The sequence below is a fragment of the Callithrix jacchus genome, chromosome 15 (genome assembly GCF_049354715.1).
Source record: "Callithrix jacchus isolate 240 chromosome 15, calJac240_pri, whole genome shotgun sequence".
Taxonomy (NCBI): Eukaryota; Metazoa; Chordata; class Mammalia; order Primates; family Cebidae; genus Callithrix; species Callithrix jacchus.
In genome coordinates this window covers 92,353,874-92,377,271 of record NC_133516.1, presented here as the reverse complement: position 1 = coordinate 92,377,271, position 23,398 = coordinate 92,353,874, and the positions used below count along the sequence as shown (strand labels likewise).

At 41.1% G+C, this 23,398-nt stretch overlaps 1 non-coding gene across 1 annotated transcript; it reads right to left on the bottom strand.

Moving 5' to 3' along the window:
• Positions 1 to 3,388: 3,388 nt before the first annotated feature.
• LOC118148096 (U6 spliceosomal RNA) lies at positions 3,389 to 3,495 on the bottom strand. The gene has a single exon (XR_004734891.1). It is a non-coding gene; the product is annotated as a U6 spliceosomal RNA (small nuclear RNA).
• Between the last annotated feature and the right edge of the window lie 19,903 nt (positions 3,496 to 23,398).

The window sequence follows — 23,398 nt, the reverse complement described above, 5'->3', positions numbered from 1 at the left end:
GGGCATGCCTCTGGCCTTCTTCTGCCCTCCGTTCACCTGCCTTAATCCTATCAAATTAGGCCCTACCCTTATGACCTCATTTAATCTTAATTACCTCCCATTGACTCTCTCTCCAAATACAGCACATTGGGGTTAGCGCTTCAACAGGGAATCTGATGGGGGAAGAGAGATGCGATTCAGCTCACAACACACAAACCATGTTGCTTTATGGGAAAACCTGAATAGAACTCAGGAAGAAATTTTAAAAGTGTTTGGGTTTTTTTTGGTTCTGAAATTTTATTAATTGGCATTTTATACAAAGATATGTAATTTCTTTTTTTTCCACTTTTTTTTTTTATAAGTTTTTAAAAATTATACTTTCAGTTCTGGGGTACATGTACAGAGCATGCAGGTTTGTTACATAGGATATATGTGCCATGGTGGTTTGCTGAATTCATCACCCTGTCTTCTACATTAGGTATTTCTCCTAATGCTTTCCCTCCCCTATGCCCCATTCCCCTGCTATCCCTCCCCGAGTCCCCCACCCCTTGATAGGTCCTGGTGTGTGATGCTCCCCTCCCTGTGTCCATGTGTTCTCATTGTTCAACACCCACTTACGAGTAAGAACATGTGGTGTTTGGTTTTCTGTTCCTGTGTTAGTTTGCTGAGAATGATGGTTTCCAGCTTCATCCATGTCCCTGCAAAGGACATGAACTCATCCTTTTTATGACTACATAGTTTTCCATGGTGTATATGTGCCACATTTTCTTTATCCAGTCTATCATTGATGGGCATTTGGGTTGGTTCCAAGTCTTTGCTATTGTAAACAGTGCCACTATGAACATACATTTGCGTGTGTCTTTAGAATAGAATGGTTTATAATCTTTTGGGTATATACCCAGTAATGGGATTGCTGGATCAAATGGTATTTTTAGTTTTAGATCCTTGAGGAATTGCCACACTGTCTTCCACAATGGTTGAACTCCCACCAACAGTGTAAAAGAGATTCCTATTTCTCCACATCCTCTCCAGCATCTGTTGTCTCCTGACTTTTTAATGATCGCCATTCTAACTGGCATGAGATGGTATCTCATTGTGGTTTTGATTTGCATTTCTCTAATGACCAGTGATGATGAACTTTTTTTCATATGTTTGTTAGCTGCATAAATATCTTCTTTTGAAAAGTGTCTGTTCATATCCTTCACCCACTTTTTGATGGGGTTGTTTTTCTCTTGTAAATGTGTTTAAGTTCTTTGTAGATTCTGGGTATTAGCCCTTTGGCAGATGGGTAGATTGCAAAAAATTTTTCCCATTCTGCTGGTGGCTGGTTCACTCTAACGATATTTTCTTTTGCTGTGCAGAAGCTCTAAAGTTTAGTTAGATCCCATTTGTCTATTTTGGCTTTTGTTGGCATTGCTTTTGGTGTTTTAGTCATGAAGTCCTTGCCTATGCCTATGTCCTGAATGGTATTGCCTTGGTTTTCTACTAGGGTTTTTAAGGTGTTAGGTCTCATGTTTAAATCTTCAATCCATCTGGAGTTAATTTTTATATAAGGTGTAAGGAAGGGATCCAGTTTCAGTTTTCTACATATGGCTAGCCAGGTTTCCCAACACTATTTATTAAATAGGGAATCTTTTCCCCATTGCTTGTTTTTGTCAGGTTTGTCAAAGATCAGATGATTGTGGATGTGTGGCATTATTTTTGAGGCCTCTGTTCTGTTCCATTGGTGTATAGCTCTGTTTTAGTACCAGTACCATGCTGTTTTGATTACTGTAAACTTCTAGTATAGTTTGAAGTCAGATAGTGTGATGCCTTTGGGGTTTTTTGTTTGTTTGTTTCTTTGCTGAGGATTGTCTTGGCTATGTGGGCTCTTTTTTGGTTCCATATGAGTTTAATGTACTTTTTCCAATTCTGTGAAGAAAGTCAATGGTAGCTTAATGGGGATAGCACTGAATCTCTATGAATTACTTTAGGAAGTATGGCCATTTTCACGATATTGATTCTTACTAACCATGAGCAAGGAATGTTTTTCCATCTGTTTGTGTCCTCTATGATTTTCTTGGGCAGTGGTTTATAGTTCTCCTTGAAAAAGTCTTCACATCCCTTGTTAGTTGTATTCCTAGGTATTTAATTCTCTTTGTAGCAGTTGTGAATGGGAGTTTACTCATGATTTGGCTCTCTGTCTGTTGTTGGTGTATAGGAATGCTTGTGATTTTTGCACATTGATTTTGTATCCTTTGACTTTGCTGGAGTTGCTTATCTGCTTAAGGAGATTCTGGGCTGAGATGATGGAGTCTTCTAAATATACAATCGTCGTCTGCAAATAGAGACAATTTGACTTTCTCTTTTCCTAATTGAATACTCTTTATTTCCTTTTCTTGCCTGATTGCCCTGCCAGAACTTCCAATACTATGGTAAATAGGAGTGGTGAGAGAGGGCATCCTTATCTTTTGCCAGGTTTCAAAGGGAATGCTTCCAGTTTTTTCCTATTCAGTATGATATTGGCTGTAGGTCTGTCATACATAGCCCTCATTATTTTGAGGTACATTTCATCAATACCTAGTTTATTTAGAGTTTTTAGCATAAAGGGCTGTTGAATTTTGTTGAAGGCCTTTTCTGCATTTATTGAGATAATCATAAGGTTTTTGTCATGGTTCTGTTTATATGCTGGATTGTGTTTATAGGTTTGTGTATGTTGAACTAGCCTTGCATCCCAGGGAGGAGACCACCTTGATTGTGATAGATAAGCTTTTTTTTTTTTTTTATTGCATTTTAGGTTTTGGGGTACATGTGCAGAGCATGCAATACAGTTGCATAGGTACACACAGGGCAGTGTGTTTTGTTTGCTTTCTCCCCTTCACCCACATTTGGTATTTCTCCCCTGGCAATCCCTCCCCACCTCCCCCTATAGACCCCAGTGTTTAGTACTCCCCTCTCTGTGTCCATGTGTTCTCATTTTTCATCACCCGCCTATGAGTGAGAATATGCGGTGTTTCATTTTCTGTTCTTGTGTCAGTTTGCTGAGAATGATGTTCTCCAGATTCATCCATGTCCCTATAAACGACACAAACTCATCATTTCTGATTGCTGCATAATATTCCATGGTGTATATGTGCCACATTTTCCCAATCCAGTCTATCATCGATGGGCATTTGGGTTGATTCCAGGTCTTTGCTATTGTAAACAGTGCTGCAATGAACATTCGTGTGCATGTGTCCTTGTAGTAGAACGATTTATAGTCCTTTGGATATATACCCAGTAATGGGATTGCTGGGTCAAATGGGATTTCTATTTCTAAGGCCTTGATGAATCGCCACACCGTCTTCCACAATGGTTGGACTAATTTACACTCCCACCAACAGTGTAAAAGTGTTCCTTTTTCTCCACATCCTCTCCAGCATCTGTTGTCAAAAATATGGAACGCTTCACGAATTTGCGTGTCATCCTTGCGCAGGGGCCATGCTAATCTTCTCTGTATCGTTCCAATTTTAGTATATGTGCTGCCGAAGCGAGCACTAGATAGGCTTTTTAATGTGCTGCTGGATTCGGCTTGCCAGTATTTTATTGAGGATTTTTGCATTAATGTTTACTGTTGATATTGGCCTGAAATTTTCTTTTTTAGTTCTGTCTCTGCCAGGTTTTGGTATCAGGATAATGTTGGTCTCATAAAATGATTTGGGAAGGATTCCCTCTTTTTGTATCGTTTGGAATAGTTTCAGAAGGAGTGGTACCAGCTCCTCTTTGTACCTCTGGTAGAATTTGGCTCTGAACCTGTCTGGTCCTGGCCTTTTTTTGTGGTTGGTAGGTTATTAATTGCTGCCTCAATTTAAGACCTTGTTATTGGTCTATTCAGGGATTCGACTTCTTCCTGGTTTAGTCTTGGGTGGGTGTAAGTGCCCAGGAATTTATCCATTTCTTCTAGATTTACTGGTTTATTTGCATAGAGGTGTTTATAGTATTCTCTGATGGTAGTTTATATTTCTGATGGTAGTTTGTATAAAGTGGTGATATCCCCATTATAATTTTTTATTGCAGCTATTTGATTCTTCTCTCTTTTCTTCTTTATTAGTCTGGCTAGTGGTCTATCTATTTTGTTGATCTTTTCAAAACACCAGCTCCTGGATTTATTGATTCTTTTTAGGGATTTTTGTGTCTCTATCTACTTCAGTTCTGCTCTGATCTTAGTTATTTCTTGCCTTCTGATAGCTTTTGACTTTGTTTGATCTTGCTCCTCTAGTTCTTTTAATCATGATGTTAGGAGGTCGATTTTAGATCATTCCTCATTTCTCTTGTGGGCATTTAAAAATGTTTTCTTATAACCTACTGTTAACACTCTTCAGAAGGCCACATCTGCTCCTGAAGAAGTGAAGAAGCAAAGTGGTGCAAAGGAGATGTGCCCCGAGGCCTGAGAACACAAAAGCAGTTGTGGACCCTCAGTTTAATTCCTATATTTGGCTTTTTGCATACACTGGGTGTCAAATAAATGCCACAGACCCACTTATGGAAGGCCTAGAAGAGAAGCTGGATGTATTTGATATAAAAGGTTTCAAGGAGGATGTATTTGATGTCAGAAAAGTTTCAAGCTGAACCATCACACTGGAACCCCTCGGGAAAGCAATAGGGTTGTGTGCCTGCATTGGGGGTTTACGAGCAGCTCTTGCACTTTCTTGCTGTGTGATTTTGGACAAGTTAACTAAAGCCACATTTCAATCTTTTGTGAAATAAAAAGATAAGCAAAGTAACTAATGTTTATTATAGGGATCTGATAATCTAATGTATGTTGAAGTGTATTTCACACTGTGCCATTCAAATTTTAATTTCAATATAATCATTAACTTAGAGGGCTTTAAGAGCGAGTGTGAGAGCAGCCTGACCATCAGGAGCAGGTCACAGGAGGGAGAATTGCACCCAAATGCCGCGATACTTTGCACCATACCTGCCTTCACTGCGTTTCATCTCAGTGCTGAAAATCGGAGCTGAGACTCTGCTGCCATTCCCGTCTGGGGTGAGTCTAATGCCGGTGGTGTCCTGAATGCACTTTGAAAATATAATGAAACCAGGTTCATTCAGGACACCACCGGCATTAGACTCACCACAGAAGATTGTTAAATATGCAGAGTATACTCTCCTGGATGCAGATTTCTGATGCTTCCTTCCAGATCCCTGTAAAGAATCTCTGATGCTGCAGTCAAGGAATTCCATTTGTCAACACGTGTCCAAAGTGTTCTGATGCACATTCAAGTTGGAGAATCGTTGCCTTAAGCTCCTTGTGACTCAAATTCCTTTCTTTCTTCTTGACACTTATGTTTAATGGTTTATTATAAAGGATATTTCAAAGGATACAGATGAAGATATGTGTCAAGTGAGGTATGAGGGAAGAGGCAAGGAGCTTCCCTGCCTTCCGTGGGCATGCACCCTCCAAGGACTTCCATGTGTTTATCTTTCTAGAAGCTCTTAGACTCCAGTTCTCCTGGGTTTTTATGGAAGCTTCATAACATCAGCATTTCTTCTCCCTAGAGAATTCCTAGAATTCTTCTCTCCTCTCATGGGAAGGACTTAAGACTCATAGTCAGGGCCGGGGGCTCTAGCAGGGACACTCTAGTCCCACTCATGCCAGTAATCACAGCACTTAGGGAGGCCAAGGCAGGTGGATCACCTGAGGTCAGGAGTTCGAGACCACCCTGGTCAAGACTGCAAAACCCCGTCTCCACGAAAAAGACAAAAATTGGTCTGGCGTGGTGGTGGTTGCCTGTAATCCCAGCTACTCGGGAGGCTGAGGCAGGAGAATTGCTTGAACCTGGGAGGCAGAGGTTGCAGTGGGCCGAGATCGTGTACTGCACTCCAGCCAGGGTGACGAAGCGAGGCTCCATCTCAAAACGAAACAAAACAAAACAAAAAACTCACAATCAGAAATAAGGAGAGGAGTGGAGTCCTGTTTTGGGGCAGGTGAAAAGAGGGCAGGAGATGGCCAGAGGCCTGGCCCTGAGGCGTAACACACCCAACGTTATAACAAAACATTGTAACAAGGCCAATAACCATGGGCGAATGCCAATATATATATCATGACACCACAGGTCATTCCCTGCTTTTCAATCATGAATCCCTTACAGTAAAACAAAGAGACACAATCATTAATAAGTGGTCCAGTCCACTTATTCTTGTATGAATGTCTCAAAGGCTGAGGCCACGTAGGTTTTCAGGCTTCCTTTTATTTTTGTCAGGTTCCAAAGGCAAGTGTGATCTTGGCAAATACATAGCTTCTCCCTTTCACACTTCTGGAAAAACTGAACAACGAGGGAGTGTCATCTCTTGCTCTGAGACTCTTTCGAGGTGTTAATGTCATATTGGATTTCCCTCCATTTATAATCGTTTATTCATTTCTTTACCCACGGCTATTACTCCTCTTGTTTTCCATTTGCTATTTATTTTGACTCAAACTTTGACACTTGTGGAAAGGACATTAGGTTTGGCCACTGTGCTGGTCTAGATTGCTTGCAGTAATATTAGTCTAGGCCGGGCGCGGTGGCTCATGGCTGTAATCCCAGCACTCTGGGAGGCTGAGGCAGGTGGATCACGAGGTCAAGAGATCGAGACCATCCTGGCCAACGTGGCGAAATCCTGTTTCTACTAAAAGTGCAAAAAATTAGCCAGGCATAGTGGTGTGTGCCTGTTGTCCTAGCTACTTGGGAGGCTGAGGCAGGAGAGTTGCTTGAAACCAGAAAACAGAAGTTGCAGTGAGCTGGGATCACGCCATTGCACTCCAGCCTGGCGATAGAGCAAGACTCTGTCTCAAAAAAAAAAAAAAAAAAAAAAGACGTCTAGCAAATGCCTCTCCCTTAGTTCATCCCCGTTCATACTGGGTAGGGTTACATAGGTTTGAAACCAATATGCCATTTTTACCACCCGGCAACATAGCTGTATTTATTCTTAACCCAATTTTGCCAGATGGGGTGAAGGCACAATCCACCCCCATCAGCCCCTTAGGAATTCTGACACAGTTTAAAAACACAGTGAACGTTTCTTGCTTAGGAATCATCTCTGCTTCCAGCACTTGTAGTTACAGCCCTCAGTGTATGACCACTGCATCCTGTAAGAGGGAGAAAAAATTTTTTTCTGAGGTGATGTGGGAGAAAGAAAAAATTAGAGTCCATATACCAGTGTCCTCCTCCCTTGGCAAGAATTGCAAGGGGGCTTGTTTCCACCCTCTCTTCTCCAAGTCAACCAGAAAAACTGAAAAAAATCTAGCAGGGGCACTCTAGTCCCACTCATGCTAAGTGTGAGCACACACTCCTGAAGGCATGCAGGCCAGCCCTTCCTGCTTTCTACTCCTTCTGTTTTAGACGACTTGTGTTTTAATTGCCCTTTCTACTTCTCCATCAAACTGTTACTCTAAGGAGAGATCTCTCTGCCCATTGTTGGACATTATGGGCTGTAGGGTGTGTTCCTTGGTCTGAGGAAATGATGGTTAGCCATCCAAATCAATGCACCATCTTCTGTTCTGTTTTTTATGGCACTCTGAGCATTTTCATCTTCTACTGGGTAAGCAAAGGCCACTCCCAAGTCCGTGTCTAATCCTATCAAGATCCATTTTTAGCCCCCAGAGAAAACCAGCATCAGTCTCAGGTGCCAGCTGTGTTCAGGGCCTTCCTACCAGTGAATATGTCCCATGCCATTGGCAGTGTCTGTCTCTTTTGCAGAGAAACAGAACAGTTCTTACTGGCAGGCCTGAGAGAGTGCAAAAGGAACGTGTCTTTTTTTTTTTTTTTTTTTTTTTTTTTTTTTGAGATAGGGTTTTACTCTGATTGCCCAGGCTGGAGTGCAGTGGCACGATTTTAGCTCAATGCAGCCTCGACTTCCTGGGCTCAAGTGATCCTCCCACCTCAGCCTCTCAAGCTACAGGCACATGCCACCATGCCCAGCTAATTTTTGTATTTTTTCTTTAGTAGAAACAGGGTTTTGCCATGTTGCCCAGGCTGGTCTCAAACTCCTGAGCTCAAGTGATCCTTCTTCCTGGGCCTCCCAAAGTGCTGGCGCCTCCCAATGGCATGAGCCGCTGTGGCCAGCCAATGTCTTGATTCAGCTAATGTCCACACAGCTGCGGTAACCCCAAACCCACTCATTTCATGGACCAAGGTGGCCCATGGGCGCACATGGGGATCTCTGCTTGTTGATTCCAGTCGCCTTCCTGACCTGGAAGGGAGTTCTTCTGATGGGCGTTGACTTGTTCTACGTTAATGCACCCACGAATTTCCATAGGGCCATACCTCGTATGGGCATCCCTTTAATCATCCAGGTTTCCTTCTGCCTGAGTGTATAGTCAGGTTATTAGTCACTGCCTGTGAGTCAGTAAAAACCCAAACACAGTGATTTTCACCACTGTTCTATTCTTCTGATACTGTTAGAAAAGCAGCATGCAATTCCATCCACTGAGCTGATCTGTTTTTTTCTTCTTTTTTTAAAAAATATATATTTTATTGAATTTTAGGTTTTGGGGTACATGTGAAGAACATGCAAGATTGTTGCATAGGTACATACATGGCAGTGTGGTTTGCTGCCTTCCTCCCCATCACCTATATCTGGCATTTCTCCCCATGCTATCTCTCCCTAACTTCCCACCCTCTACTGACCCTCCCCTCGATCCCCCCACAGACCCCAGTGTGTGATGCTCCCCTCCCTGTGTCCATGTGTTCTCATTGTTCAACATCTGCCTATGAGTAAGAACATGTGGTGTTTGATTTTCTGTTCTTGTGTCAGTTTGCTGAGAATGATGGTTTCCAGGTTCATCCATGTCCCTACAAAGGACATGAACTCATTGTTTTTTTCTGGCTGCATAGTATTCCATGGTGTATATGCGCCACATTTTCCCTGTCCAGTCTATCATCGATGGGCATTTGTGTTGGTTCCAAGTCTTTGCTATTGTAAACAATGCTACAGTGAACATATGTGCACGTATGTCCTTACAATAGAACGATTTATAATCCTTTGGATATATATTCAGTAATGGGCTTGCTGGATCAAATGGAATTTCTATTTGTAGGTCCTTGAGGAATTGCCACACAGTCTTCCACAATGGTTGATCTAATTTACACTCCCACCAGCAGTGTAAAAGTGTTCCTGTTTCTCCACATCTGAGCTTGATCTGTTTTTACCTTCTTTCTTACAAAAAAATTTTTATGATTAAACTTTTTTTTTTTTTTTAGACGAAGTCTTGCTGTCACCCATGCTGGAGTGCAATGGCATGGTCTCAGCTCACTGCAACCTCCATTTCCCAGGTTCAAGTGATTCTCCTCTCTCAGCCTCCCAGGTAGCTGGGACTACAGATGTGTGCCACCACACCCAGCAAATTTTTGTGTTTTTAGTAGAGACAGGGTTTCACGATGTTGGCCAGGATGGTCTCAAGCTCCTGACCTTGTGATCCACTGGCCTCGACCTCTCAAAATGCTGGGATTACAGGCGTGAGCCACCGTGCCTGGCCAAACATTTTGTTTTTATTTTTTTGTAGAGATGAAGACTTGCTATGTTACCTAGGCTGATCTCAAACCCGAGGGCTTAAGTGACCCTTCTTCCTTGGCCTCCCAAAGTGATAGGATTACAGGCATGAGCCATCATGCCTGGCCAATTTTTTAATGATTTATAATTTTTGTGGGTACATAGTAGGTGTATATATTTATGGCATACATGAGATGTTTTGATTATTATGCAATGCATAATAATCACATCATGGAAAATAGGGTATCCATCCCTTCAAGCTTTTATCCTTTGTATTACAAACAATCTAATCATTGTTATGCTATCAAGTACTAGGCCTTATTATGCTGTCCAGTACTGTGCCCGGTTATGCTATCCAGTAATAGGGCCTTATTCATTCATTCTAACTATTTTTTCCTACCTGAAACTATCCCCTCCACCCCTAACCCCTCCACTACCCTTCCCAGCCTCTGGTAACCATTCTTCTACTCTCTATCTCCATGGGTTTAATTGTTTTGATTTTTAGACCCCATAAATAAGTGAGAACACGTGATGTTTGTCTTTCTGTGCCTGGCATACTTCACTTAACATAATGATCTCCAGTTCCATCCGTGGTATTGCAAATGACAGAATCTCATTTTCACATTCTTTGATCAAAGCAGCAGTCTTCCAAACAGGATGTTGTGCATTCACTTGGAACTGCTGTCTGTAAACCAAGCAGCTCCTTGTTGGTCAGTTGAGAGATGTTCACAGAGTGCTGTCCAAGTGTTGATAGATTCCAGCAGCACCTTACACAGTTCCCGTATCAGTCCTAGGGGTAAAGAGGCTTCTTGCTGGGAATATCTCCTTGCATTTTCTCTGCTTCGTTATTGCATTTAATAACCAAGGGTTTGAATACTTTGCTTTTTTCTTATTTGCATTTCCTTATCCATCCAGTGAACAGCAAAATCCTGTTTAAACCATTTTCATTGTATTATGGAATACTCCTGGGCACTGCTATTCCCCTTAGAGAATTTCTCTGACATCTCAATATCAATGACGTAGCATTGCTATTTCAGGTGTCAAAATCATTTTATGTCCTTCAGCTATGGGGTAGTTTCAGTTACCACTGCATTAGCAAGGTAGCAAAGGCCCCTCAAGTGGAAATTCTCTAGCCCAAAGTCTCAGTAGTTGCTGGTGGGAGGCAATCATAGGCCTTTGCTGTATGCCCTAGAAAATACTCGATAAAGGGCAATCAAACGGAGAATTTGTCCCTAATAGCACTATAGCTTCTGCACTATAGCTACGTGGGCTTGGGGAATCTTAGTGGTACCCATTTAGCATGTCCAATTAAAATTGCTTAAAGCACAAATTTACGTGCTTTCTCTTTCATGGTCCTATGTAGGGAAAACATACCCCAGTCAGACACAGTGTTTGTTCCCATGATATAATCAGGTAAAAGAGATGCAACCATTTCACATGAACTGTGTTCAAATATCCCAACCTGTAAAATGTATCAACGTTTATGCTTTTATGTTCTAGTTCCAGAAACTTCTCTTCCTCAACCCCCAGATCATTTTACTCTCTCTTGTGCAAAAAAGAGGCTTTGGGTCCCCAGCTAGGGGTCTGACTAAGGGACTCTGGCATCTCGTCAATACCTTGATTAACCAGTCTAATCATTGTCCCAGGCAATTCCAGGTGTTTTTTTTTTTTTTTTTTTTGAATAATCTTTACCTTTGCGCTTTAAAAATACCTCCAACTGTGAGAAATGTGACAAATGGTTTGGTCTTTTAATACTGAGGAACCAGCAGAGGCTCTTTGGTCCACTCAATGTTTGATGATATTATATTAGACTTTATTTTAACCCCATCAAGTTTTATTTTATTAATTCCATTTTAAGGAACCAGCTGAATATTTTTGTCCTGTTGGGACAAGTCCCATGACTCTCTTTTTTCTCTTTCCTCTTAATTTTACCCTATCAGCAGTGTATTTTTTCATTTTAGTTTTTTATTTTTTTGAGACTGGGTCTTTCTCTGTTATCCAGGCTGGAATGCAGTGGTGCAATCACGACTCACTGCAGCCTCCATCTCCCAGGCTCCAGTCATCTTTCCCCTGCCTCAGCCTCTGGAAGAGCTGGGACTAGCATGTGCCACCACACCTGGTTAATTTCTGAATATTTTGTAGAGACAAGGTCTCACTATGTTACCCAGGCTGGTTGCAAACTCCTGAGCTAGAGTGCTCCTCCTCCTAGACCTCCCAATGTGCCAGGGTTACATGTGTGTGCCACTGTTCCCAGTCTTTTTTTTGGGGGGCACAGAGTCTCACTCTGTTGCCCAGGCTCAGAGTGTAGTGGTGCAATCATGGCTCACTGCCACCTTGGCCTCCTGGGCCCAACTGATCCTTTCCTCTCAGTCTCCCAAGTAGCTGGCACTATAGGCATATGCCACCATGCACAGTTAAATTTTAAATTTAATTTAATTAAAAAAACTTTTTTTAAAGAAGAGGTTTCACTATGTTGCAGAGGCTGGCCTCAAACTCCTGGGCTCAAGCAATCCTCCTACTTCAGCCTCCCAAAGCCCAAAGTGCTAGGATTACAGGCATGAGCCACCATGTCTGGCCTCAACTTATTTTTAATAACACTTTACAAATTTCTATCGTGAGTCTTTTGACTTTCCCCTTCACCATTCTTTTTTTATTAATCTAATGTTTGTATTCGCATCTGTAAAACCCATGAGAGGAAGCTGAGACAGCAAATTTGATAAGGCTTTTTTTTCTCAGCAAGGCAATTTGCTTCTATAGAAGGGTGCGGCCTAGGGATGGAACAGTGGCAGCCGCACTACTCTTACTTGATTCTGCAAGAGTCATATTGGGTGCCCTTATAGAAGCAGCTCCCTTCACCACAGCATTTACCATGACCCAGGTAATGGGCATACCTAGTGCGTGACTATCTCTTGCATTATGCTGTTAGTCCCCCATGGCTTGTATACAAAGCACATCAGCTGCCTCATCTAGAGTGCTCCACTTGGCATTTAAAGGGGGAGTTGAACAGCCCCCTTCTCAGGGTCAACAGACTGCATAGTGGCAGCTTTAATCCAGTCCACCAGGCTGGCTGTTCCATCAGGAATAACCTCCTGTGTTTCTGAACCTGTCTTCAACTGTTCAACAGTGAGCTGTGTTTCTGCATCAACTCAAACATGCTCTTCCACTCTGCAGCGTTTAAAACCAAAGATACTGTTCCTCAGTTAGCTGCTCTCATAATCCAGCTTAGTAAATGTTCCTCGGGACACCGATGATGCTGGTCTATGAAGTGGAGCACTTTCTTCACACTGTACCCTCTGGTCTCAGCAGTTACTTGGCTTTGCCTTTTCCCCATGTTGACTACTGTCTTGGTAGCCACAGGTCTCAGAGATATTTTCTGTTGTCCCCACACAATTTTGCCCATAGAGACTGGTGGCCTGAGCTCATGCTGTCTGTAATTGAGTTTGGTCTAATATTAAGATCAGACCCAGAATTCTTTTTAAATTTCATTTTAGCTATTACATTTAACAATAACCAAGGGATTGAATATTTTGCTCTTTTCATATTAGTTTTCATTTCCTTATGCATCCAGTGAACCAGCTCCTGGGGAGTTGGATCCACCTCGAAATTCCATGGGTAACTCTTAGGAACTGATTTCAACACAGGGGTGGCTTCAAACCATGGATGACAGTGTGGTCACCCAGGAATCAAAGGTTTCTCATTCCCCACGCTTTCCTTATTTCTCTTCCCAAACCACATGTTTCTATGAGTGAGGGCTGTTCTAGCAAATTGAGCTTCTTTGACACCATTCATTTCAGGGAAAATCTCTATTCTCAAACCATGTTTTTCTGCTTTCACACCACCACAATAATCATCAACGCAGAAGAAGACTTCTGTGACCAAACGTGTGTGCGTTTTCTCCAACACACCAAGCAGTGGACCCCGGCTGGCATCCTCTCATTCAGTTCTGACACTGTCTACCTGAAGATAGTGTAGGATCCCAAAGGTTGAGGGCTCAGTCCTCAAGACTGCCCCCACTCCCCCCACACCAGTTGCAAGTGACTGACTGGCTTCAAGTTGGGTACAACTTGAGGGGTTTGGATTTGTCTGTCTCCTGTTGCTATCATTGTTGGCTACTCTGGAAAGTTAGTCAAACTCAAAGAGGGAGTTGTAGCCAGCTGGGTTCATGAGACAGCTAACTGAGGGACAGTATCTTTGGTTTTAAACGCTGCAGAGTGGAAGAGCATGTTTGAGTTGATGCAGAAACACAGCTCACTGTTGAAAACTTGAGGACAGTTATATGTAGTCCAGACACTCAAGAGGTTATTCCTGAGGGAACAGCCAGCCTGGTGAGACAAGAGCTTGGAACTTGCTAAATGTGGGAGTTAAAAGAGCTGTGATGCTCCTGCTCACTGAACTGTGGGCGGCTGGACAAAAGGAGCTGTAACACTCCTGCCTGCCGAACTATGGGAGTGAAAAAAGCCACAACAACTCAGCTAAACACTCACATTGATTGGTTTATTATAAGGGATATTGCAAAAAATACAGGTGAAGAGATGTATAGGGTGAGGAATGGGGGAAGGGGCAAGGGGCTTGCATGTCCTCCCCGGTCACGCCACCCTCCAGAACCTCTGTGTGGTCAGCTATCCAGAAGCTCCTGACTCAAGTGTTTCATCCATAAAAGAGCATTTTTTTGTTAAATGTTGTCAGATCTCCTGTGTAGGAGAACGATAAATGATTGAAATAAATTTTGATTTTTTAAAAATAATTTACCACCAACTGAAAGTTATAAGGGTCATACTTTTTATCCTCAATCAAGAAACCAGCTTATGTACTTTTTATTTTAACAATTAAATGCATAGGTACATGGTGGAGAGTCATCAGTGCATGGAAATAACATTTATTTTCCACATTGATTCCCTACTATTTAGAAATAGAAGCATTTGCTATCTTGCTCTGGCCAAAATGTCTGCCTGCTGATGATTTAATTTGAGATGCATGGTACAAGATGTAACTGACAGAATCGGCTGTCTCGCAGTTAGGTCGGTTGGAAAAAAATCTCAGCCATCTGTGGGGCAGCACAGCGTCTTAGGACAGAAAGGGGCAAATGCTGACAGCGACCAGGAATTGTAGGAATGCAGTGGAAGGAAACACTGCATCTAGTAAATGCCTTGCTCCAGCCTGTGGAACCCTTCTGATTTCATCGCCAGATGATAGTTAGGTCTTCCTTGGCACATGATGCTGAGCTGGACCCGGCATTCACAGGATGATGCATTTTCCTGAAGCAAATTCCTGTGCTGCCAGAAGCAAAGGACAGGTTCCAGATGAGCTGGCGACTCCTCTGTGAATCCCAATTTCCCACATATGATGACCATATGTCCTGGATTTTCTAGTCTAGACCCAATTTTATCTGATTTATACTTTTCAATAGAATAAATAAATCTCTAACTACATATGACATAATTCATCTTCATTTACGAGATGATGGATATTATATAACTATACTCACAAACCAGAAAAAATTATTTTCTGTCAAGTCAGACTTTCCAACTTTTGGTTCAGAAATTATGGTAATCTAAAAAGTCAGATGTGAGGCCAAAATATTTAATGATGCTAAATGGGCAGGTAGAACTATTTCACAAGGAACAAACCAAATGAACACAGGTCAGACTTGTCTGCTAAAGGCAGCACCCATTTGGATAACTATGTATAAATATGCCCACTGTCCATCGATGTTCTACAAGTAGTTTTGTTAGTAGTCTGTTAGGAGATTTTATAAGCTGGGAACCACTCACAGCTAAGGTAATGTTGGAAGATGGGTTTAAGAGAAGCAGCAGGCATGCCCGGCTACCCACCGCAATTCCTCTCACAGCATCTCTCTTGGTATCCCATCTATTGCTTCTTCCTCAGTATTGATTTTCATGGACAAGACTTCACCAGCCGTTGTTGGTCTGAGTTTCTTTCATGCTCCTGGGCAACACACCAAATATTTAATACTTTGTGTTTCTTCTCCTTTAGATCTGCCCTGAGAAGTTGATATATGCGAAATCCCTGGTTTCTAGGTGCCAGCTCGAATCTGATTTTAGTTTCCAACCCTCTTGGTGCTCTTAGAACCATTTTTCCCTTTTGCCAGATTTTGTAATATATGACCATGATGTCTGAACCAAAAATTGGAATGTCTTATAAGGGATTTATACCTCTTATTTGTGCATTTATTTATTTGAAATGCCTTATAAATGGGGACAACCTATTTGAGAGTCAGTTATCAATTGAATGAATCACTTTTACTTTTCTGGCCTATGTATTGTAAGGGGTCTGTGTGGTCCTCGGTTTTTTGGTAGCTCTCTATAGGTGACTCTTGGCTGTCCACACGGCCCATTAGCCCTGCAGCTCTATCTGCTCATGCCATGCCATGCTTGGGACACAGAAAAATCTATGGGAAATATCTATGAGAGTAGCTTCTGCAGCAGTTATTCTCTCTGGCATTTGAACCCCCCAAGAGGCTCTGCTGGGAATCAGAAATCAATCTCCCTTGCTTTTTGCTCCATCCCAATTCTGAAAGAATCCTTCTCACATCTAATGGACAAAGGTAGGATTCTCCCTTCAAATTTTTGCCCAAGACATTGTGTCTCCACACTAATCTTCTTTTCACTCTCGAACACAAAATCCAGGAAGGCTCATTCTCTGCTTCTGTTTTCTGCCTTGCCAAAAGCTTCCCCCAGTACAGCCAGGTCGCTGGATACTGGGAGAACTGTGAGCATAACATGTCTTAATATCTCAGAAGTACTACACTGCATGGCTACTTGAGTAAGCAATCTCTCAATAGCTTATAATTCTCCTTGTGTAATTTTTCCCAAGTGACTTTCCCTCCTCTTGATACATGTTCTGGAAACTAAGAACAAATCTGCAATCCTACTGAATCTCCTTGCAAATAGAGCCCCTTCACTGCTGACTGTAATATAAACCCTTTCAGGCACAATTTTCGTGCTTTTGGTTCCTTTTGCAGAACTCACACTTTTAAGAAAAAATTTTAAAACAGGATTGCAAACTAGTATGGACTGAATTGTATCACCCCAAAACATATGTTGAAAGTCTAATTCCTAGTACTCAGCATGTGACCTTATTTGGAAATAGCAGTTATGGAGATGTAAGTAGATGAGGTCAGATGGAAATAGGGTAGGCTCCTAATTGAGTATGACTGGTGTTCTTTTAAGAATTTAGCCACGTGGCCGGGTACAGTGGCTCACGCCTGTAATCCCAGCACTTTGGGAGGCCAAGGCAGGCAGATCATGAGGTCAAGAGATCGAAACCATCCTGGCCAATGGTGAAACCCCATCTCTTCTAAAAAAAACCTATAAAAATTAACTGGGCATGGTGGCACATGCCTGTAGTCCCAGCTACCTGGGAGGCTGAGGCAGGAGAATCACTTGAACCTGGGAGATGGAGGTTGCAGTGAGCTGACATCATGCCACTATACTCCAGCCTAGCAACAGAGTGAGACTCCGTCTCAAAATAATAATAATAATAATAATAATAATGATGCCAGGTGACACAGAGAGGGAAACAACACAGACTGGGTGGGGCCTATTGGAGGGAAAAGGAGGGAAGGAGGGAGAAGATAAGAAAAAATAACTAATGGGTACTAGGATCAATACCTGGGTGATTTGCATAACAAACCCCCATGGCACAAGTTTACCTGTATAACAAACCTGCCCGTGTATCCCTGAACTTAAAATAAAAGTTAAAAAAATTCATAATTCAAGAAAAAGAAAAGTTATATGGCCATGTGAAGATGGCAGATTGGGATAATGCATCTACAAGCCGAGAATGCCAAAGGCTGCTGGCAGACCACCTGAAGGTGTAGTGAGGCCAGGAAGAATCCCCTACAGGTGTCAGGAGGCAGCACGGCCCTGCTGACACCTGAATCCTGGACTTCTATTCTCTGGATAAATTTCTGCTTACAGCCACTTTGTGGTACTTGGTTAAGGCAGTCCTAGGAAACTAATACATATATCATTCATAGCTTAGATTATTTATGGTTTTGAAAAAATAGAGGTATAACATAAATAGTGACATACATAAAGTAAAAATATATGTATTTTAAGTGTATTGTTGAATTTTTATGTGTACATTTTAATAGTTTTTACTATACTATGTAACTGTCATTTAGATCAACAGACAAAATATCTCTAGGACACTAGAAGACTCCTTTGGGCTGCTTCCCAGTCGATAGCATCTTCTCCGACCCCAAGAGGTAACTGCTTCCCAGTCTATAGCATCTTCTCCGACCCCAAGAGGTAACTGCTTCCCAGTCGATAGCATCTTCTCTGACCCCAAGAGGTAACTGCTTCCCAGTCGATAGCATCTTCTCCGACCCCAAGAGGTAACTGATATTTTGACTTCTATCACTCTCATTGGTTATACTTATTCTTGAACTTTACATAAATGGAATCCTAAATATGTGCATATTAGTGTCTGGCTTCTTCTGTTCAACGTAGTGCCTGTGAGATTCCTCCATGTTATTGTGTGTACCTGCAGTTCATTGGCTTGGAGTGAAGAATGATGAGCCGTTCACTGCTCTGAACAGAAATTAGCTCCCTCTTGGTTTTACTACATAAATTGTTTCCATGACTTGTTTAACTTTGTGATATAATTTTTATAAACTTTAAATGACTGGAGCCATTAACATAAGAGAGTTGCAATGACTCTGTTTTATAAAAAATTAAATACACATGTGCTTGACCTCAGTGACATGATAGAATGAAATTAGGCATTGTAAACTAGAAGAGACATGCGTGTAAATTACATGCCTCACTGAAAAGGCTGTGTTGGAGCTCTTGTTTGATTTCAGAAAATCTCAGGAGAAAATAAAAAATATTTGGTTTAAAAAGCATGGTGAATTCTCTTTGACCCAGTAATTACACATCTAGGAACTGATCTCAAGGAACTAACTTGCAAATAGACATGCAAAAAAATGTATTACAAGGATGTAACATTTATCCTTACTTATGGCAGGGTTGGGGAGAGAGAGAAAAGTAGTGGTAGGAGAATTTGGTCAAATAAATTAAGGTACGTTCATGAAATGAAGCCCATTTATTGTTCTCATCTGTCCTTAAATTCAGTACATTTCCATTTAAGATCAACAGTGGAGCATTCTGCAGTGCTTATAAACCACCTAGTATTTTGGGAGAATATTTAATGATGTGAAAATGTTGCCTATATATTGTTTATTGGCAAAGTTGTTACAATGCAAACACAGACTACTCTCATTTTTGTAATAACAGTATGTGAATAGAGAACAAAGATTAGAAGGCTAAATGCCAACTTCTTAATTAACAGGGGCTGCTTCTTGGTGGTAGGATTATGGGTGATAGAAATTTTCCTTGTGCTTTTGGCTCTTCAATTTTTTGATGTTTTTAAGATGAAACTGTTTCTTTATTATTATTATACTTTAAATTCTGGGATACATGTGCTGAATGTGCAAGTTTGTTACATAGGTACACATGTGCCATGGTGGTTTACTGCACCCATCAACGTGTCATCTACATTATTTCTAATGCTGTCCCTCTGCTAGATCCCCACCCAATGACAGGCCCTGATGTGTGATGTTCCCCTCCTGTGTCCATGTGTTCTCATTGTTCAACTCCCACTTCTGAGTGAGAACATGCAGTGTTTAGTTTTCTGTTCCTGTGTTAGTTTGCTGAGAATGACGGTTTCCAGTTTCATCCATATCCCTGCAAAGGACATGAACTCATCCCTTTTTATGGCTGCATAGTAGTATTCCATGGTGTATATGTGCCACATTTTCTTTATCCAGTGTAGCATTGATGGGCATTTGAGTTGGTTGCAAGTCTTTGCTATTGTGAACAGTGCTGCAATAAACATACATGTGCATGTGTCTTTATAATAGAATGATTTATAATCCTCTGGGTATATACCCAGTAATGGGATTGCTGGGTCAAATGGTATTTCTGGTTCTAGATACTTGAGGAATTGCCACACTGTCTTCCACAATGGTTGAACTAGTTTACACTCCCACCAACAGTATAAAAATGTTCCTATTTCTCCACATCCTCTCCAGCCTCTGTTGTTTCTTGACTTTTTTTTTTTTTTTGAAATGGAGTTTTGCTCTTGTTACCCAGGCTGGAGTGCAATGGCGCGATCTCAGCTCACTGCAACCTCTGCCTCCTGGGTTCAGGCAATTCTCCTGCCTCAGCCTCCTGAGTAGCTGGGATTACAGGCATGCGCCACCAACGCCCAGCTAATTTTTTGTATTTTTAGTAGAGATGGGGTTTCACCATGTTGACCAGGATGGTCTCGATCTCTTGACCTCGTGATCAACCCGCCTCAGCCTCCCAAAGTGCTGGGATTACAGGCTTGAGCCACCATGCCCGGCCTGTTTCTTGACTTTTTAATGATCACCATTCTAACTGGCATGAGATGGTATCTCATTGTGGTCTTGATTTGCATTTCTGTAGTGACCAGTGATAATGAGCTTTTTTGTTTCTTGGCCGCATAGATGTCTTCTTTTGAAAAGTGTCTGTTATATCCTTCTCCCACTTTTTAATGGGGTTGTTTTTGTCATTGTTGTTGTAAATTTGTATAAGTTCTTTGTAGATTCTGGTTATTAGCCCTTTGTCAGATGGACAGATTGCAAAAATTTTCTCCCATTCTATAGGTTGCCTGTTCACTCTGATGATAGTTTGTTTTGCTGTGCAGAAGCTCTTTAGTTTAATTAGATCTCATTTGTCAATTTTGGCTTTTGTTGCCATTGCTTTTGATGTTTTAGTCATGAAGTCTTTACCCATGCCTATGTCCTGAATGGTATTGCCTAGGTTTTCTTCTAGGGTTTTTATGGTTTTAGGTCTTATGGTTAAGTATTTAATCCATCTTGATTTAATTTTTGTATAAGGTGTAAGGAAGCGGTCCAGTTTCAGCTTTCCACATATGGCTAGCCAATTTTCCCAATACCAGTTAATAAATAGGGAATCCTTTCCCCATTGCTTGTTTTTGTCAGGTTTGTCAAAGAGCAGATGATTGCAGATGTGTGGCATTATTTCCAAGGCCTCTGTTCTGCTCTATTGGTCTATGTATCTGTTTTGGTACCAGTACCATGCTGTTTTGCTTACTGTAGCCTTGTAGTATACTTTGAAGTCAGGTAGCATGATGCCTCTAGTTTTGTTGTTTTTGTTTGGGATTGTCTTGACTCTATAAGCTCTTGTTTGATTCCATATGAAATTTAAAGTAGTTTATTCTAATTCTTTAAAGAACGTCAATGGTAGCTTGATGGGGATAGCAATGGATCTGTAAGTTACTTTGAGTGGCATGCACGTTTTCACAATATTGATTCTTCCTATCCATGAGCATGGAATGTTTTTCCATTTGTTTGTGTCCTCTCTTATTTCCTTGAGCAGTGGTTTCTAGTTCTCCTTGAAGACATCCTTCACATCCCTTGCAAGTTGTATTCCTAGATATTTTATTCCTTTGTAGCAATTGTGAATGAAAGTTCACTCATGATTTGGCTCTCTATTATTGGTGTATAGGAATGCTTATGATTTTTGCACATTGATTTTGTATCCTGACACTTTGCTGAAGTTGCTTATCATCTTGAGGAGAATTTGGGTTTTCTAAATATACAATCATGTCATCTGCAAACAGACAATTTGACTTCCTCTTTTCCTATTTGAATACCCTTTCTTTCTTTCACTTGCCTGATTGCCTGGGCCAGAACTTTCAATACTATGTTGAATAGGAGTGGTGAGAGAGGCTATCCTTGACTTGTACCAGAAGATAAAAGTATTTGTTTAAAAATGCATAGAAAATAACTACCTGTTTTAAAGGTCATCTTCAGTTTGCAACAGATGATTTGATGTGAAAGCACAGCAGCTTTGGATTATTAAGCTATTGTATCATCCATCTGAGATAATTTTTAATATAGCTCACATTTATTGTACATTATTTTATACAGGCAAAGCTTAATTTTTCTTAATTACATTTTTAATGTTTTCAGAAAAATCCTACTTTTTAATGGTAAAGCAAGTAATATATATTCATGTCTGTATATGTATGTATGTGTATATATATATATAGCTTCTGTACGAGCCTCATGAGCAAAACCTATTTTTCTCTATTAGCATCATGTAAAGAACTGGGTGGGAATATCGACCTAACTGGCCCAAAGCTCTGCTTGCTTCTGGAAAGAAAGGGCAGTCTCCATCTTGTAACCGGGAATGAGTACACTTAGGTTTATTGCAGGGAGTGTGGATTTTAAGGTGGTATGGAATGGAAGAGGGTGCTGTAGCCTGAGTGTTTATGTTCCCCCAGATTTCATGTATTGATACCGAATCCCCATTGCAATAGTGTTAAGACATGGGGCCTTTGGGAGATGAGTAGTTCATGAGGGCTCCACTCTCCACTGGATTACTGCTGTTATAAAAGAGGTGAGGGAACTTGTTTGCCATTCCAGCTATGTGAGGACATAGAATAAGGTACCATCCATAAAGAACAAGCTCTACCCAACAATGAATCTGCTGCTGCCTTGATCTTGGATTTCCCAGCCTCTGTAACTGTAAGCAATAAATTTCTGTTGTCTATAAGTTACCCAGTCTAAAGTATTTTATTAAAGCAGCCTGAATAAACTCACAGGGAAGTTTCTAGCTATTTCAGTTTTGAATAGTTTGAAATCATAATTTCAGATTGGAATTGAATGGAAAGAACTGAGACCACTGGGTCTCTGTGGAAACACAGGAATCTGAGACAGAGGACTTGGGTGTGAGGAATGAATGAACAGTGGTCCCTGACGGTGCCTCCTGATTTGAAATCTGGAACTGAGCATTTTCACTTTGTCATCTCAAATTCTTCTGTTTTTTTTGCCCTTTTTCCTCTGGTATTTTTTTTTTTTTTTTATATCACTCTTGTGTCTCTTAGAGATGAGAAAGCAGATGTTTGGTTTGGTAAGACTTTCTTTCAACATCTGGTGTTCACTACAGTCCTGTGAAAGTTATTGGTTTTGTTCTCATCTGTCCTCAAACTTAGTTTGTTTCCACTTAAGCTCAACAATTTTATGGAAGTTTGAAACAGAATAAAAGTATTATATTTTTGATATTTTTCTTGTGTCTATCATAGTCATCTCTTAAGCATTCTCTCCTTTTCCTTCTTTCTCTCTGTCTCGCTCTCTCACTCTCACTCTCTGTCACACACACACACATGCACACACACACTATGTAAAGGCAACCATATGGAGGCATTAAATGCACAGAATTCTCATAACTTTATCTATGACATTTTTATTGTGACTACCCTCCTTCCCATTTGATTTTCTTATCAAATTCTACTGTTCTTCAGATCAAGACTAAGAAAGCAGCAAATCTTTCCCCTTCCCATTGCTGATCTATTTTGTTGGTTTGTTTCTTGCTGCCACGAATTTTCCTCTTTCTAATGAATGTGTTGATTTTCATTAGCTTTCTTCTGAGGCCCACGTATTGAGACTGGCCCATGCAACAGGGACCGAGGGCTATATTACAATGAGATGCAGAAGACGAACACTCATGCATTTAGACATCCTTCCACTCTACAGGATTCTTAAGAACCTGATGTAGTCAACACCTTGGCTTTATGTGACCAGAAGTTCAGGAGTAGCTGTCCCTGTTGTCTGATGACTGCAGGGATATTGTTTCTGTTGGTATCAGGTTCATTGACCAAGCAGATGGTTAGTGGTGACTTGGGGGAGTCTTAGGAGTCCTTCCTCCGCAATCCTGCTCTTATGATGTGGTCCTGTAAACGCACCCACTACTTCTGTTGTAAAACATTCTCCATGGGTCTTAGTTATTTAGAATTTCAGACAAGAAGGTTGGCGAGCCTATGGAAGACCTTTTTTTTGAGTTGCATTTTTATGTTTTTACCATTGATGTCTGCTCTTGTAATCTTATCTCTTCTTTTTCCAATTGATTTTCCA